Source organism: Pleurodeles waltl, chromosome 12, assembly GCF_031143425.1.
Source record: "Pleurodeles waltl isolate 20211129_DDA chromosome 12, aPleWal1.hap1.20221129, whole genome shotgun sequence".
Lineage (NCBI taxonomy): Eukaryota > Metazoa > Chordata > Amphibia > Caudata > Salamandridae > Pleurodeles > Pleurodeles waltl.
This window is the reverse complement of record NC_090451.1, coordinates 293,385,588-293,400,999: the sequence shown is the minus strand read 5'-3', so window position 1 is coordinate 293,400,999 and position 15,412 is coordinate 293,385,588.

Below are 15,412 nucleotides of genomic sequence, written 5' to 3'. Positions count from 1 at the left end.
TGCTTACCTTAGGACAAGAGAGGTACTAGTTGCACGAGGAGGTAACAGAGCAGAAGTCAAGGGCAGCAGAGGTGGGATGCAGTGGCTCTTTGCAGTTCTAGAGTCTGACTCCTTTCTTTACCAATAGCCACTACAAACTTCAAAATGTAAACCTACATAATAGTCCTTTAGGTTGAACCAAACTTGAAATACACTTAAAATAAACAGTGGTGGGAGCATCCTGAACCAAACCAACTAATGGCTGAAGGTAGCCCACCTAAAGACCCTTTCACGTCTTGACAAAATGCTTCTTGCTCCACCGGACCTAAAATAGTCTGCTAGTAGTGTTACCTGCATCTTTTTCCACTTGTAAGTGATAAATCCTGCAGCACACATAGAAGAAGCAAAATGCCATGGATGCTTGTTTATGTGCAGGAAGGAACACTTGTCTGCACATAAAAAATCACGCACCTCAACACAGTCACCCTTGCACTACGGTGCAAGGATGTCTGCGTTGGCTCAGGCTGCTTAATTTAGCACTGGTGCAGGGGGAAATGCAGGGGTGTCCCGTATTCTTGTAAATACGGTACATCCCCGTGTTTCAAAACTGGCACAGCGCGGCGCTGCTAATTTTGGCACAGAACCGCACTGCGCCAGTTTCTTGTAAATCTGGCCCTAAATGCAGTCATTACTCACAGTAAGAAGGACTTTAAAACCTGTTCCTGTTGGGTGTAGCAAGGTTAAAGTGGGTAAATGAGAAAAAGGAAAAGGAAAGAAAACAAAATCTTTTGGAGGCTACATTCAAAACTTGTCATATCACTTCCAAAATACATTACGTTGACACAATACCATAAAATGATCTGCTTCTTCTCAAATTCAGGTTTATTTCAGATTTTCAAAACACGTGGGAAGAAAGTGACAAACTAAGAAGGCGGATTGTCTTAGGATACAGTTGAATGTTGGCCCTAAGTGGGTAATTTCTAATTTATTCTTATCAGTAATTTTAAGTATAAGATGTCATACAGACATTTTAGGTATGGTATCAAGCAGTAGTTTTAAGTAAAATATGTCATGACTGCTTAAACAAGTTATTTAAAGAATGTTTATTGTAAATGAACCTGATGTTAAAGAAACACAATTAAATCTACTTTCAAAAGTAAATTACAAGATTAAAAAGTTTCAAGTAGGTGTAAGAAAATGACTCTGAAGGCGCAAGTGCCCTTATCCTTAAAATGTAAATGCCTGATTAGTTTGCCTAAAATTGGCATAAGTTAATTTACTTTTAAGTCTCTAGTATATGGTACTAGGGTACCCAGGGGCTAGTAAGGTAAACCGTCTCTCGTGGACTGCAGCACTTATTGTACCACCAATAGTGTGACAAACCAAAGTGTGATTCCAAGCCCACCTTTGCTGCCTGGGAGAACAGTTCTCAATTGCTAAATAGATTTTAATATATGAGGTAAGGCCCCAAACCTTGCTTTTTATTATTTATTAGTCAACGCTAAGTCGGGCCTAGTGAGTTTTAAAGGGTGGGTGCATAATATTAAAAAGTTGAACTTGTAGTTTTTAACTTTACATGTCCAGACAATAAAAACCCTGCATTGTCGTTCTATGGAAAGGCTAGAAGCCCCATTGGCGAGTACTGGGTTACATGCTGTGCTGACTGCTGAATCGGACTACTAAAGATGATACTTTCATGTATCAAAAGAATCAAGGCATTATTCCAACCTGAAGCTCAAACTAAATTTTATTACAAGGCCGGAGGCTCATATTATGCAGTCTTTTCTTGCTTTAATTTTAACAGCAGCCAAGAAAGAAACTACATTTCCCAAGAAAAGGTAAAACTACAAAGTGACATCACAATGGGGGGAACAATCCAAGGGACATTGAGTACAGATATTAATATATTGACTGTGAACAATGAGTCCTCTTTTCTTGCTGCTCGCAATCAAGATAAGTACTCGCACCTTTTACCTTTTATTCATGTTCAGTATTTCATATTCATTGATATTTACTGCCATTTACTCTGTATTTATTGTGTGCATACCTCTCTGTTATAATCTGTTTTGTCCTCGCGCTCACTCTCATGAGCGCGTGCTTCTTTGTGGCCTCGCGTCTTCTAACAATCATCTTCGGCCGTTGGAAACTTATTGAACCGTTCTACTCCTTGCCTCAGCCTTCAGAATTTCTTGCTCCGGTCGCTTCCCTGCGACCTCCGATCTTCTGCCTTAGCTTTCCTGGTTCCTCCCCCCACGGGAGGGGTTTAGTTTTTGGTTACCGCCTCTTCTCATTGTAGCGGTAGGATTTGGCTTTGCTCAGTGGACACGCCTCTATCCTCAGGCCACTGCCCCCTCTCCTAGCTTGTTTTTTAACCCTTTTTTTGCTGGATAACTTTAGTTTACCAGTTTCTATTTATTTTCTATATATTTTTTGGGCTATTCTTCTCCCTTCAACATGTCTGAGGAAGAAGACACTCATTTTCTCCAGGAAACCTTAAAGAATTTCATAAAAGATTCTGTCCAACAGGCTGTGTCTGTTTCAATGTTAGATATGTCAAAAACGATAGAAGCCTCTTTTTCCAAAATGATTTCTACAAGTGATGTGCCTTCTATCAAAGGCAAGAAACGTGTGGCCTCCCTTCCAGAGTCCTCAAAAGACACTTCTGTTTCTTTTGGTCCTCCCACCCGAGGGGTTCTTAAATCGAGACCCCCTTCATCCCCCATGCACATTACCCATTTGAGAGACACGGAGGATGATGATGATAATGACTCCCTCAGTCATACGGAAGATGTACATGGATCTATTGATCAATATGGTTATGGGCCTCTGGAGAAAAGGTGGAAAATTTCTCCTTCTGACGGTGGTGCCGCTCACCCTGTGTCTCAAGTTTTAGTGGACCATTCCGGTGAACCTATGTTTCACCCTTCCTTCATGGTACATCCCAACTCTAAGGAATGGTTTCCTACTGACCATGTCGCAGATTATGTTTCTTTTTATTTATGTCATTCCATAGACAAGGTTACCAGGAATAAACTAAAGTCTGAGTGTCCACGTCCTTCATTTTCCGGCAACGTTACCGCTACCCCTGCTATTGTCCCAAACATGCTTCTGTTTTTTACCAAATTTGGGAAAGATCCCAAAAAGGGTGTGGATAGAGCCTGGTCCAGTTGCTAGGATAAGCTGTTGGATTTGGTGGGTCCTCTAACTAGGATTCTCAATTTGGCAGAAGAGGAAAAAATGGAACTGTCTCCTATAGACCCTGTGGTTCTTTCTAATTTGGCACAACGTGCTGTTTGTGTGCTGGGTAATGCAAACACCCAGTTAGCCATTGAAAGAAGGAAGAGTCTTCTTCTGAAGATTGGCGTCGCTGGCCTCCAAGGAAGAGGGTCCTTCGGCTAATGGCCTATTATTTGGAGATTCCTTCATAAAAGAACTGGGCAAGTATGTCTCCACCTTTGCCACTTTAGATAAGGCTCATCTCTCTCAGAAGAAGATTTTTTCATCACAGGTTTTCTCCAGGGCTGGCAAAGGCAGGAGTCACTTTGCCAGCCCCTCCCTGGTGGTCAATACCCCAACCAAGACTCCTACTGTCAGCAGAACCAGCCTGATGCCTACTCAGGATATAAGCCACGTTTCTACCCTCACCGTTCAAGAGGTTACCAGAGCAGAGGATACTCCAATAAAGGAGAACAATTGTCCGGTAAGTGTTTTCAATTCTGGCCTACCTCCAGTAGGAGGCAGATTAGCTTTGTTCGGAGATTCATGGTCGCTTCTCACGTCAGATTCTTGGGTGATTCAGTCCATTCAGGGTTACCTCTTAGAATTTTATCACCCCCCCAATCCAATCTTTTTTCCCACTTCCCTTGGTTTTCTCTCAAGAACAACACCAGCTCCTCCACAACGAGATTCAATCTCTCCTCTCCAAACAAGCTATAGAACCAGTTCAGTTCGACTCTTCCGGTTTTCTCAGCACCATTTTCTTGGTCCAAAAGAAAAAACAGAAGTTTCGGCTAGTTCTGAATCTCATAAATTTCAACAATTTTGTAATTTATCGCCATTTCAAGATGGAGACTATCCTCCACCTCAGGGATATTTTACTTCAAAATTGGTTGGTCAGATTAGATCTTCAAGATGCTGACCTTATGGTACCAATTCATCGCTCTCACAGGAAATATCTCCAATTTCAATGGGGAAACTCCTTTTACCAATACAAAGTTCTTCCTTTCAGCCTCTCTTTAGCCCCTTGGTGTTTCACCAAGATTCTCAAGCCCGTAGCAGCTTTCCTCAGATCCTGCGGTGTCCGCTTCATCCTCTATCTAGACGATTTTCTCCTTATGGCACAGGACAGAGAACTGCTTCTTTCCCACTTGCATCTTTGTCAAAATCTTCTCCTCAAATTAGGATTTCTCATCAATTTTCAGAAATCTGCCATCGTTCTAACTCAAAAGCTGGAATTCTTCTGTGTTTTCATAGACACTACTCTTTCTATTCTTCAACTTCCCCACCACAAGGTCTCCCTAATCAAAAAGGAAATTTGTCAATCTTTATCTCTTCCTCATATCTCTCTCAAATCTCTGGCTCTTCTGGTGGGGCTTCTTGCTTCGTCAATTCAGGATATCTTCCCAGGTCCCCTGCATTATCGCGCCCTTCAGCGTTTGAAGATGCGCCATCTTCACAAGGGTCTTGCCTATTCCGATCCTCTTGTTCTAGACCCCAAGTCCAGAGAGGAACTACTTTGGTGGCTGATGCACCCCAACGCCTGGAATGGGAGATTCTATCTCTTCCGCCCCAGATCTTGTATTAGAATCCGATGCAAGTCGGATTGGTTGGGGTGCAAGATGTGGTCGGTTCTCGACTGGGGGCGCATGGTCTCAGGAGGAGTCCTTCTTGCACATAAACAGTTTAGAGATGCTTGCAGGTTCCTTTGCCATCTGCTCCTTTACAAAAGACAAGGTAAGTTGCACCATTTTTCTCCGAGTGGACAACCTCACAGCCGTCAGGTACATCAACCAACTAGGAGGCACCAGGTCCAAGATTTTATCAACCCTGGCAAAGCATCTTTGGGAATATTGTCTTCCTCGAAACATCTCAGTCAGGGCAGTTTACCTGTCAGGAAAATTTAATACGGTCGCACACTGGTGTCTCCAGATATCTTCAGGATTCCAGTGATTGGCAGCTGCACCCTTCAGTGTGCAATCGTCTTATTTCCATCTTTGGCAACCTTTCCATAGATCTTTTTGCTTTGCGCCTCAATTCCCACCTTACTTCCTTCTTCAGCTGGAGACCGGATCTGCAGGCTCTCGCCACGGATGCTTTCCTTCAGATCTGGCCATCATCTCTTCTTTACGCTTTACCTCCTTTCCTTCTGATTCCTCGAGTCCTTGCACAAGCACACAGACAGCAGTCCACTCTTGTTCTCATAACCCCCTTTTGGCAAACACAGCCTTGGTATGCAACTCTTTTGGAATTGGCAGCTGAACGTCTGGTCTGGCTTCCTCATTTCCCCAATTTATTGCTGGATCCCCAAAGTTGACAACACCACATGGTCCTCGACAACTCCTTGTTTCTCATAGCTTGGAAGATTTTGGGTCATCCTGGAGAACCCCAGGAATTTCGGAAGAGGCTCTCAATCTCATCCAACAGTCTAGAGCCCCTGGTACCACCAAGGCCTATAAATCTGCATGGGCCACGTGGTGCAGCTGGTGTATGGACAGGAATTCAGATCCCCTTTCAGCTGATGTAGTGTTGGTTGTGAATTGCCTTGCTTCTTTTGCTTCCCAGGGTAAAGCTTACCGCACTATTAATACTTACAGATCAGACATTTCAGCTGAACACTATAGAGTCAATGGCAGACTGATTGGTGAGCACCCTCTCCTTTGTCAACTTTTAAAGGGAGTAAGATATGTTTTTCCTCCATCTCCCACGTATAACATAATGTGGGATGTTAATTTGGTGTTACAATTCCTCATTGACTGGCCGGATAATGCTTTCCTTTCCCTTAAGCAACTGTCTGCAAAATTGACTATGCTTTTATGTCTGATTTCCCTTAAAAGTGTTTCGGATGTTAAAGCTTTGGATGCGATCTCCTTTTTCTTTTCTCCTTTAGATGTTTCTTTTCAGGTTCGAAGACGTACAAAGACTAACCTTGCCTCTGTTCATTATCCGTTTTTTCCCTCTCAACCCAAATTGTGTGTTGGAAATTGTTTAAAGAATTATGTGGATCGTACTGCAGACCTGAGATCATCCTTAGCCTCCCAATTACTCATTTATTTCCAAAAACCTCATAAACCTGTTTCTTCCCCTACCTTAGCCTGTTGGGTCAGATGGATCATGTCATTAGCAGGTATCAATGTCGATTGATTTAGAGTCCATTCTGCTAGAGGTGCTTTGGCCTCTCAGGCTTTCTTGGCTGGAGCCTCATTGCAGGATATTCTCAGGTCTGCAGACTGGTCCAATGAAAACACGTTTAGAACTTTTTATTGTAAGCCAATTTCTCATGTTTCGGATTCTGTTTTTTCGATGCTTTGAACATGCATAATATGAGCCTCCGGTCTTGTAATAAAATTGAGATTTTCCTAGCCTTGGTGTCTGAAAGGCTAGATTTTATTAAAGACACGGAGGCGAGTATTATCCATCCACTTTATTGACCCTTCCCTGTTTCTCTATTTTAGTTCCAACTCCTTCTTTCAGTGTTGGTTCCTCCTAATCCACATGGTGTTCTTCCTTCAGAACAGGATTGCTCTTCTTCCTGGGCTCGTCTCTCCGCTCGCCATTTTCAAGAATGCTTTATGGACATTTTCGCTGTTATGGCTATATTTTATGCTGTTTTATTTGTTACTTATTCTCCTCTTTAGTTCACGCATCAAGAAAAGAGGACTTGTTGTTCGCAGTCAGTATATTAATAGCTGTACTCGATGTCCCATTGGTTGTTCCCCCCATTGTGATGTCACTTTGTAGTTTTACCTTTTCTTGGGAAATGTAGTTTCTTTCTTGGCTGCTGTTAAAATTAAAGCAAGAAAAGACTGCATAATACTCGCCTCTGTGTCTTTAATAAAATCTAGCCTTTCAGACACCAAAGCTAGGAAAATCTCAAAATATAAACTACAAGGACTTAGTAGACAAAAAGATTGATATTACATAGGTAAAATATAGGGACTGCTCCTTCGCAATGGTGAAGGAGTGCTGTCCCACTGTCTGAGCCAGCAGCTGAAAAATAAAACAATATTTTAATATTGTTTTATTGCTCAGTTGCTGGCTCAGTTCAAGTTCCATAAAGGAGATAAGTGCTATTTCGAAGCAAAGGTGGAGCTGACTAGCATCCTCGGAATGTGCACGATCTGCAAAGCAAACAGTGTGCATTCCGATGGTGCTGGACAGGGGAGCACCTAACACACCCTCTCTGCCAGCCTTTCCATGCCAATGAAACCTCAGATGGAAAGGATGACAGTGAGGGGAGTTGCAATCAGCCAGCAGGCACTGCGTTCAGTGCCACCCTGGCTGAGCACAACTCAGACTGCTGTCACCACACCAGGACCAATGTTCCCTGCAGGGGTAGAGGTCCCCTGGTAGATACTCACGCCAGGGTTGTAATTGGGAGGTCGGACCACCCAGAGTGGGGCGGTCTGGCCATCAATGCGAGTGTGGCTGTCCTTGGATGACCACACTCGTAATGAGCCCCTATATCTTCTGACAGGGCCTAATTACGAATTTGGTGGTCCGAGGACCATCAAACCCACGGTGGCAGTCAGACCTGCGCACTCCTGGAGGTCTGACTACCAGATTACGACCATGCCGGACAGTCTGCCTCCACTGCCATGATCATGGATCCCAATGTGGTGGTGGCAGTTAGGGTCACGGAGACACTGAGTTCAGTGCCACTGTACTGATCACAAGTGCTCTTTCTGCCAGCCTTTTCATGCTGGGGTCCCCACCATCAAAAGGCTCACAGAGGCCAGTGCTGTGCAGACAATGCACATTCCAAGGGTGCTGTTGTGCCATGGTGTTTGTCTCGGCTCCCTTAAGGTGCTCCCAATGCCGTGGCATTGTTTCTGCCAGGCTGACCAGCAGAAAACATAATACGACTGGGGGGGAGGCCACTGGTATGACAAAAGCCTCCTCCTGGCTTTGGTGGTCAGCACGTCCGACCGCCAAAGCCGTAATCAGGCCAATAGTCTCTGAAAAATATTTCAAATTCCTAAACTGGGTCAAGGCTGCAGACAATATCCTGTGGCATTCTCTCAAAGTCAGAGAGCCTCTCAACAAAGTCCAATGCAGCTATCCTCAGAAGAGGAAAGTAAATTCGACTTTGTGACTGCTGAACCTCACATTGGTCATGCACTTTTCAAACCTTGGTCTGATCACTAGTTTTAGCTTCTGAGTTATTCTTTTCTATGGAACTCAAAATCCTCCACCAGGTCTATTGTGAATCTGAATCCAATGAAGTTCCCTCAAAATGGACATCTTTGCTGTGAAATTCCACTAGTTATGCAAAGGTTTTGGAAGTCCAAAATTGTTCTATGTCCCAAGTTTTCAAACTTTCTGGAGCAGTTCCTCTTGGTCTCTTCAAAGGCTCCCAGAACAGTAGGGACAGCAGTTTGGGGCCACAACTCACTCCTGCAGACGCCAATAGTATGGTCCAGTACCAGTGCATAGTGTTCAGTTGGGATATTCAGGAAAAAGGTCTCTTGCAGATTGTTGTGACCGTTGGAGTCCATTTCTCAGTCATAGATGCAAGTGGGAGTAGGTCCAGCCAATCAGATGTCCACACAGGTCATAGTCAGCAGGTCCAGTCCTGTTCTTCTACAGGTCAAAATGTGTTTTGATGAGATGTGGGCAAGGTGACACATTTGTAGTACTCCCTAGCCAATATTATAAGGTGACTCCTGGACCCTCCCATAGCAATGAAAAAAAGTTTTGTAGGGGCAACCGTTCTTACTTATAAGGCACATTGGCCCTCATTCTGACCCTGGCGGTCTTTGACCGCCAGGGCGGAGGACCGCGTTAGCACCGCCGACAAGCCGGCGGTGCTTCAATGGGGATTCCGACCGCGGCGGTAAAGCCGCGGTCGGACCGGCACCACTGGCGGGGTCCCGCCAGTGTACCGCGGCCCCATTGAATCCTCCGCGGCGGCGCAGCTTGCTGCACCGCCGCGGGGATTCTGACCCCCCCTACCGCCATCCAGATCCCGGCGGTCGGACCGCCGAGATCCGGATGGCGGTAGGGGGGGTCGCGGGGCCCCTGGGGGCCCCTGCAGTGCCCATGCCACTGGCATGGGCATTGCAGGGGCCCCCGTAAGAGGGCCCCTAAATGTATTTCACTGTCTGCTGCGCAGACAGTGAAATACGCGACGGGTGCAACTGCACCCGTCGCACAGCTTCCACTCCGCCGGCTCGATTCCGAGCCGGCTTCATCGTGGAAGCCTCTTTCCCGCTGGGCTGGCTGGCGGTCTGAAGGAGACCGCCCGCCAGCCCAGCGGGAAAGTCAGAATTACCGCCGCGGTCTTTCGACCGCGGAACGGTAACCTGACGGCGGGACTTTGGCGGGCGGCCTCCGCCGCCCGCCAAGGTCAGAATGAGGGCCATTGTGTTTGTCTTTCTGCATACTTTCACACAGTACACTATTCTCTGTGAAATCCAATATGATAGCACCCTTCTACCCTGGGAGATTTCTGGTATCCCTACCCGGGCAGTGTTTAAGGAAATGAGAAGTACCCTCATCTTCAACCCCTCCAAATTGGTTTAGAGACCAGCTCCACTTCCCACTGGGTTGGTGCCAAGCTGGGTGGAGTAGGCCTAGGGAATAAAGGCTTTTCTTCTTCAGGTCTCCTTTCACATTTAAATATGAATGAGCAGGCCTTACCCTTGACCCTTCCAATTTAATGAAGGTTCTGAACCCTTCCAAGTTGCCCTTCCTGAGCTAAATGGAATCAATTACCTCACACCAAGGTCCTCCTGCCAAAATGTCTATTCAGAATTGTTTTTGATCTGGGGTCAGCTTTTGCACCTTATTGAGAGAAAGCAAGGGCTGGGGCCATATTCTTGCAGGCTAATGTTAATTAGAATACTAGATTTTCAGACATCTAACATTTTAAATTTTACTTTTCCTAAATATTTATCATAACTCAGACGTCACCAGTGAATTAGATTTTTAATAGTTATAAATAGTGGTTGTGTCATTCATTTAGCTTATTGCATACCTCAGTAAGCAGAAATAGTCGTTTATTTTTAACTTAATTTTTTCTCCTAGGACAGCTAGAGCCTTTTGGAGTAAAAATAGCATTTGACAACTATTCAGTGTGGATGCATGCCAACACTAAATTCTTGATTGTACTATTTTTAAATACCAGGCACACTACTTTGGGGGCTACAAAACCTACGTAGGCATGACATATTTCATATTTAGAAATAGGGCTCTTTACTGACAGAAGAGGGTTTTTAAACAGGCTTGACCGCAGGTTTAAAAATTGCAGCAGTCAGGCTACGTAGGTAGCCCAGTGCTGTACTCCATAGGCAACATTTGACCTCCCTTTTCATTGGTATATTTTCCTGCACCATATACTATGGCCTTAATTTAAACACATATATTCCAACAGGGGATTAGCCAATTTTACCAAATTTTAGAGGTCAGAGCACATACACTGGGGGATGAATAGACGAACCCCTACCACTCAACAAAATTGCAGTGATCATGCAAACATAAGGGTTTTCTCACAAGAAAGAATTCCATTATCCCACCTGATGATGAGTAGACAATAGTGCTTCTTGCACATTTTAAATGAGCTTATCAGTGTAGACAGTAATTATAAAGGTAATTGCCACGTCTATTTCTGCCTGAGCCCCTTGCTCAGTGCAACAGCTTTACCCATCCTAGGCTTTCTAGTGTGTAGCAATTTACATTTCCAGAGTAGGGATTTAATAATAAAGCAAGCAAAATGCTGTTGGCCTAGAACGTATGTTGGCTCAGAATCCAGGACTTTTTGAAAGTGTAGCATTTTTGTAGACTGCCAAGTGGAGTGACTAAATAACATTGAACGAGAGGTGAAGAACAGTTCTTAATGAGCCCCTTCTTTGTGCCTTTCAAACCTCATTTCTGCTAGCGACTGTTCATAGTGGTCTACTGCAATTAACATGCATCCAATCCATTGAAATGACAAAGGGATGGTGTTCAATTAGCATTCCCCGCAGAAGATTGCCTTGGCTTTTGAAAATCCTGGTGAGATGAGTGGATTTAAAATCATGATTGTTCAACATGCGCCAAGAGTTCTGATCTAGTCTGATCTAGTCTGTTGGTCAGGCTTGGATTTTAACGTCGGGATAGTTTATGGATCACCTACTCTGTCAATGGTGATCCATTTATCAATTAATTATTTATTCTATTTTGATGACGTTTGCCAAAAACCACTAAGCAGAATTTTACAAGGAAAAGACTATACACTCCGCATAGATCGTTTTTATTTTTTTCCATTTTGTAGTGTTCTATAGCGTGAACTCGACCTCAAGGTATTGGAGCGGCTTTCATTGCGACCATTTACCTTACCCAAGGATATATTCATAGCGGTTTTTTATGTTGGTGATTTCCAAACTCTACAAGTAATTGAATAGAAATAAACGTATGAAATGAACCCTTCCAGGACACACACGCACACGCGATCGACAGAAGCAGTGAGAAATAACATGTTGCACTAATTAAACTGTTCACATGTAATGCAGTAAAGTATCGTTATTAACCCATTACCAAATGATATACGTACAGACGGAAATGCGGGGCACCGTAGAGACACACAGGCAGAAATAAAGATTCTACCGTCTTCACGTCGTAAAAATATATTAGATATTTTCCATCAGATTTATGTCACTTATAAAACCTAATTAATGAGACTCCTGGCTGGAACCTTAATAGTTTAGGAAAGCTAGAAAATCAGTCAGTCTCACAGCGACCCCTTTAAATAAAAAGTTTATTAACCACTTATTATAAAAGCCAGCTAGTGTCCAGATTTCGGTTTGTCCGCCGGCAGAACCATTCTTACATCATGTCAATAAAATGGAAGTATTGTAATTTCAATGCTAAAGATAAATTCTCGTTTTACTTACTTTACCAAACTGGTAAACGGCAAGCGATCCATTCAAAGCTGCAGGCTGTGTTTAAGGTCAAAGCCTTCATCCTCAGCCTCTTTCTGCTAACCCAAACCCAGCTTAACCCTATTTGATTTAGAAGTATGTTAAAAAACAGGATATAACCCAAAATGGCACATCACAATAATGTAGCTCAATAACATATATTTTATAATGGACGAAAAGAGAGCACAAGGAAGACAGGTTTATATTGTGACATAAAAATTGTTGGCAGCTGAGGTCCACTGTACTCCAAAAGTATGTGTATTTTTGCTGATTACCCTTAAACCATACTTAATTGTGGTCTGCTACTATAGCCTTACCTAGATAATTAATACCAAGGCTTGGTATAACAAATTACATCCAAAATTACGTGGTAATCAATAGCAAGGACTGCGTAACATACTACATCAAATTTGTGTTGAAGCAAGGCAATTAATATTTAGGCTGGCACAGCAATTACATTCAAACTACTTGGAATTCGGGCGCTGGCTACATCAACGAATGGGTAATAAGCCTATCCTAGCGAGTTACATCAAAACTATGCTGAAATTTGAGAAAGTGAAGCCTGAAATGTGTTTGTTGTGGTTTAAATAGACTTTCATGTATACGGAAACACATCGTGATAAAGGACTTTTATGATTGTATTACAATTTAAAGACTCCTGAGAAGCAGAGCGATTCGATACTATGGATAAAGGAAGATTCATAAATATATTGTTTAAGGGCTGATAGATTAATTTAGAAATTGGTGATATTGTTCATGATATTATTTATATGATTTTGTAAACATCGTATTTCATGTGTTATTGCTATATTGGGTGAGGGTTTGAATGTGCCTTAACTGTTGTCTCATGTGATTTGTCTTGAGTCTTTATGTGGTGTCTTGGTTGAATGTTATTTCATGTCTTGTGTTTAGTATTGATAAGTTTTCTTCTTATTTTCATTATTATCAACAATACATTTTTTTTAGCTTTATATAAAAAAAAGGTTTTGTTTTTTTCTTCATATTATTCAGATTAGTGGAGCTCTTTTGACATTTGAGAAATAAAAGAGAGAGGCACTATATACAAAGAATATATTATAACCTTTATTTCCAGTTCTAATGGCTTTGGGCCTCATTACAAGGCTGGTGGTCTGGAGACCGCCAGCCTAGCGGTGGCGGTCGGACCAACGCACCCCTGACCATCTGATCGCCACATTACGACCCTGGCGATTGGACTACCAGGGGACTGCCATCCCCCCAGGAACCAGGTTCCTGACGGGGTGACAATGGTTGGACCCATAGTCAGCCATGGCGGTGCCAGGTTTAGTACTGCTGTGCTGATCACGAGTCCCCTTTCTACCAGCCTTTTCATGGTGGTTTAACTGCCATGAAAAGGCTGACGGAAAGTAAGTGCCACACGGGGTCCCTGCAATACCCAGAACTGCGTTGTGGGCAGTGCAGGGCCCCCCTGCCCAGCACCCTTGGAATGCGCACTGTCTGCTTTGCAGACAGTGCGCATTCCGAGGGTGCTTTTGGGCTATAGTAATGGCCTCTGCTCCCTTAAGGGAGTCAGGACCAATACCTTAGCATTGTCCCCGCCAGGCTAACTGGCGAGAATGTCATAATACGATGTTCCCGCCAGTCAGTCCAGTGGGAACATCGTAATACAACTGTGGGTGACGCTGCCAGGTTGATGGCGATAATAAACAGACCCTTTGTGTCCCTGGTGAGCGCTTTCAGATTTTGCCACAGGTTCTAATTCTTCCATTTCATATTGAACCCCTTCCATGCCTTATCACAGCTGTTTAGGAAAACATAATTGCTTAATTTACAAGCCCCTGTCAAACCTTTTTTGGATTTGTATCCTCCACCTCTGCTCCTACTTCCAAGCAAATGGATTTCATGATTGCTGGTTGTTATCTACTGTAAGTACTGAATTTTATGATATCTTAGTGGGTCAATGTAGCACCTGAAACAATTCGTGTTAGACAAGAAAGTCAGAGGACAGAATCCTAGTACTCAAACTCAAACCCTACCCATTCCAAGATCAACACAAACATTGGCAAAGCTAATAAGCCTAGCATTGAGCGCCAGCCTTTTGGCTATGTCGATAATTTCCTTGTTTTTTTATGGTTTTTGCAAAAAGGTAATTGTTGGGGGAACTGCTAGTATATAAGCACAACCTTTTTTAAGTCTCAAAATGCACGCATCGCCACAGTAGTCCTAGGCACTGAAGGGGACTACCATCACTCACAGTGAATTTAGCCAGTGGCTGAAGTGGATTTACCCGGCCCCCGATGATGTATGATGTAGCAGAGGATGAGATGTGAATAACTGAACAAAACAGACCAAGGGATAAAAAAAAGCTTGCTGAAAGCCCTTCTAGTATATTATGTGTCTGTCTATGATTTCATCAAATAAAAAAGTTCCTGGCTAACATCAAACAAGATTTACTTATGGCACTATAAAACTGCAAAATCTGAAAATGTGTATTAAATTACCCTAGTAACTTTATCTTACCCCAACAATTATATATTATGGACCTCATTTATAAAACTTCTAATGGCCTAATTATCAGTGCCACTGTAACTGAAATCAACAGTGTTTGCTTCCATGTTAACTCCTAGGGTGCATAAATATTGTGCTTGCACTCTGACCTTTGACTTTTGCTCATCATAAAACCTACAGACATTTGTATGGAAAAGATAATATGGATATGGTGATATAAAGGTCAAAAACTGTCATAGAGACAATCACCATCATTATCACATGTTATTCCCCAGAGCAAATGGGAAAAGTTAGAATTGGGAACAAAGCCCTGGGGATATTTTCTCTTTGGGTTTTCTTTGTGCCTTTCAAAAACATACCAGTTGTAAAGATGGAGCTAAGTTGACAATTCAAAGCTGCATTTACAGTTTCATAATTACCTATCAAACAAACAGAATAAAAGAAGGTAACCCCTCATTCGTTCCCAAAAGAAAAGGGATTGTGGGACAGTCAACTTCCACTAACTGGACATAAGACTGAACATCTCCAAGGGCGTTTACAGTAAACAAATGAACATGTATACACCACTTAGGGCCTCATTACGAGTGTGATGGTCCAAGGACCACCACACTCACGGTGACAGTTGGACCGACCACTGCAACTGTGGCCGTCTGACTGCCACATTACGACCCTGGTAGTCAGACAGCCATTACCACTGGGAACATTTTTCCAGATGGGGTGACAGTGGTCTGAGTTTTAGTCAGCGCTGCCTGACTGATTACAACTCACCTTACCACCAGCCTTTCCATGGCGGTCACCCCACCATGGAAAGGCTGGTAGTAAGGGTGTGC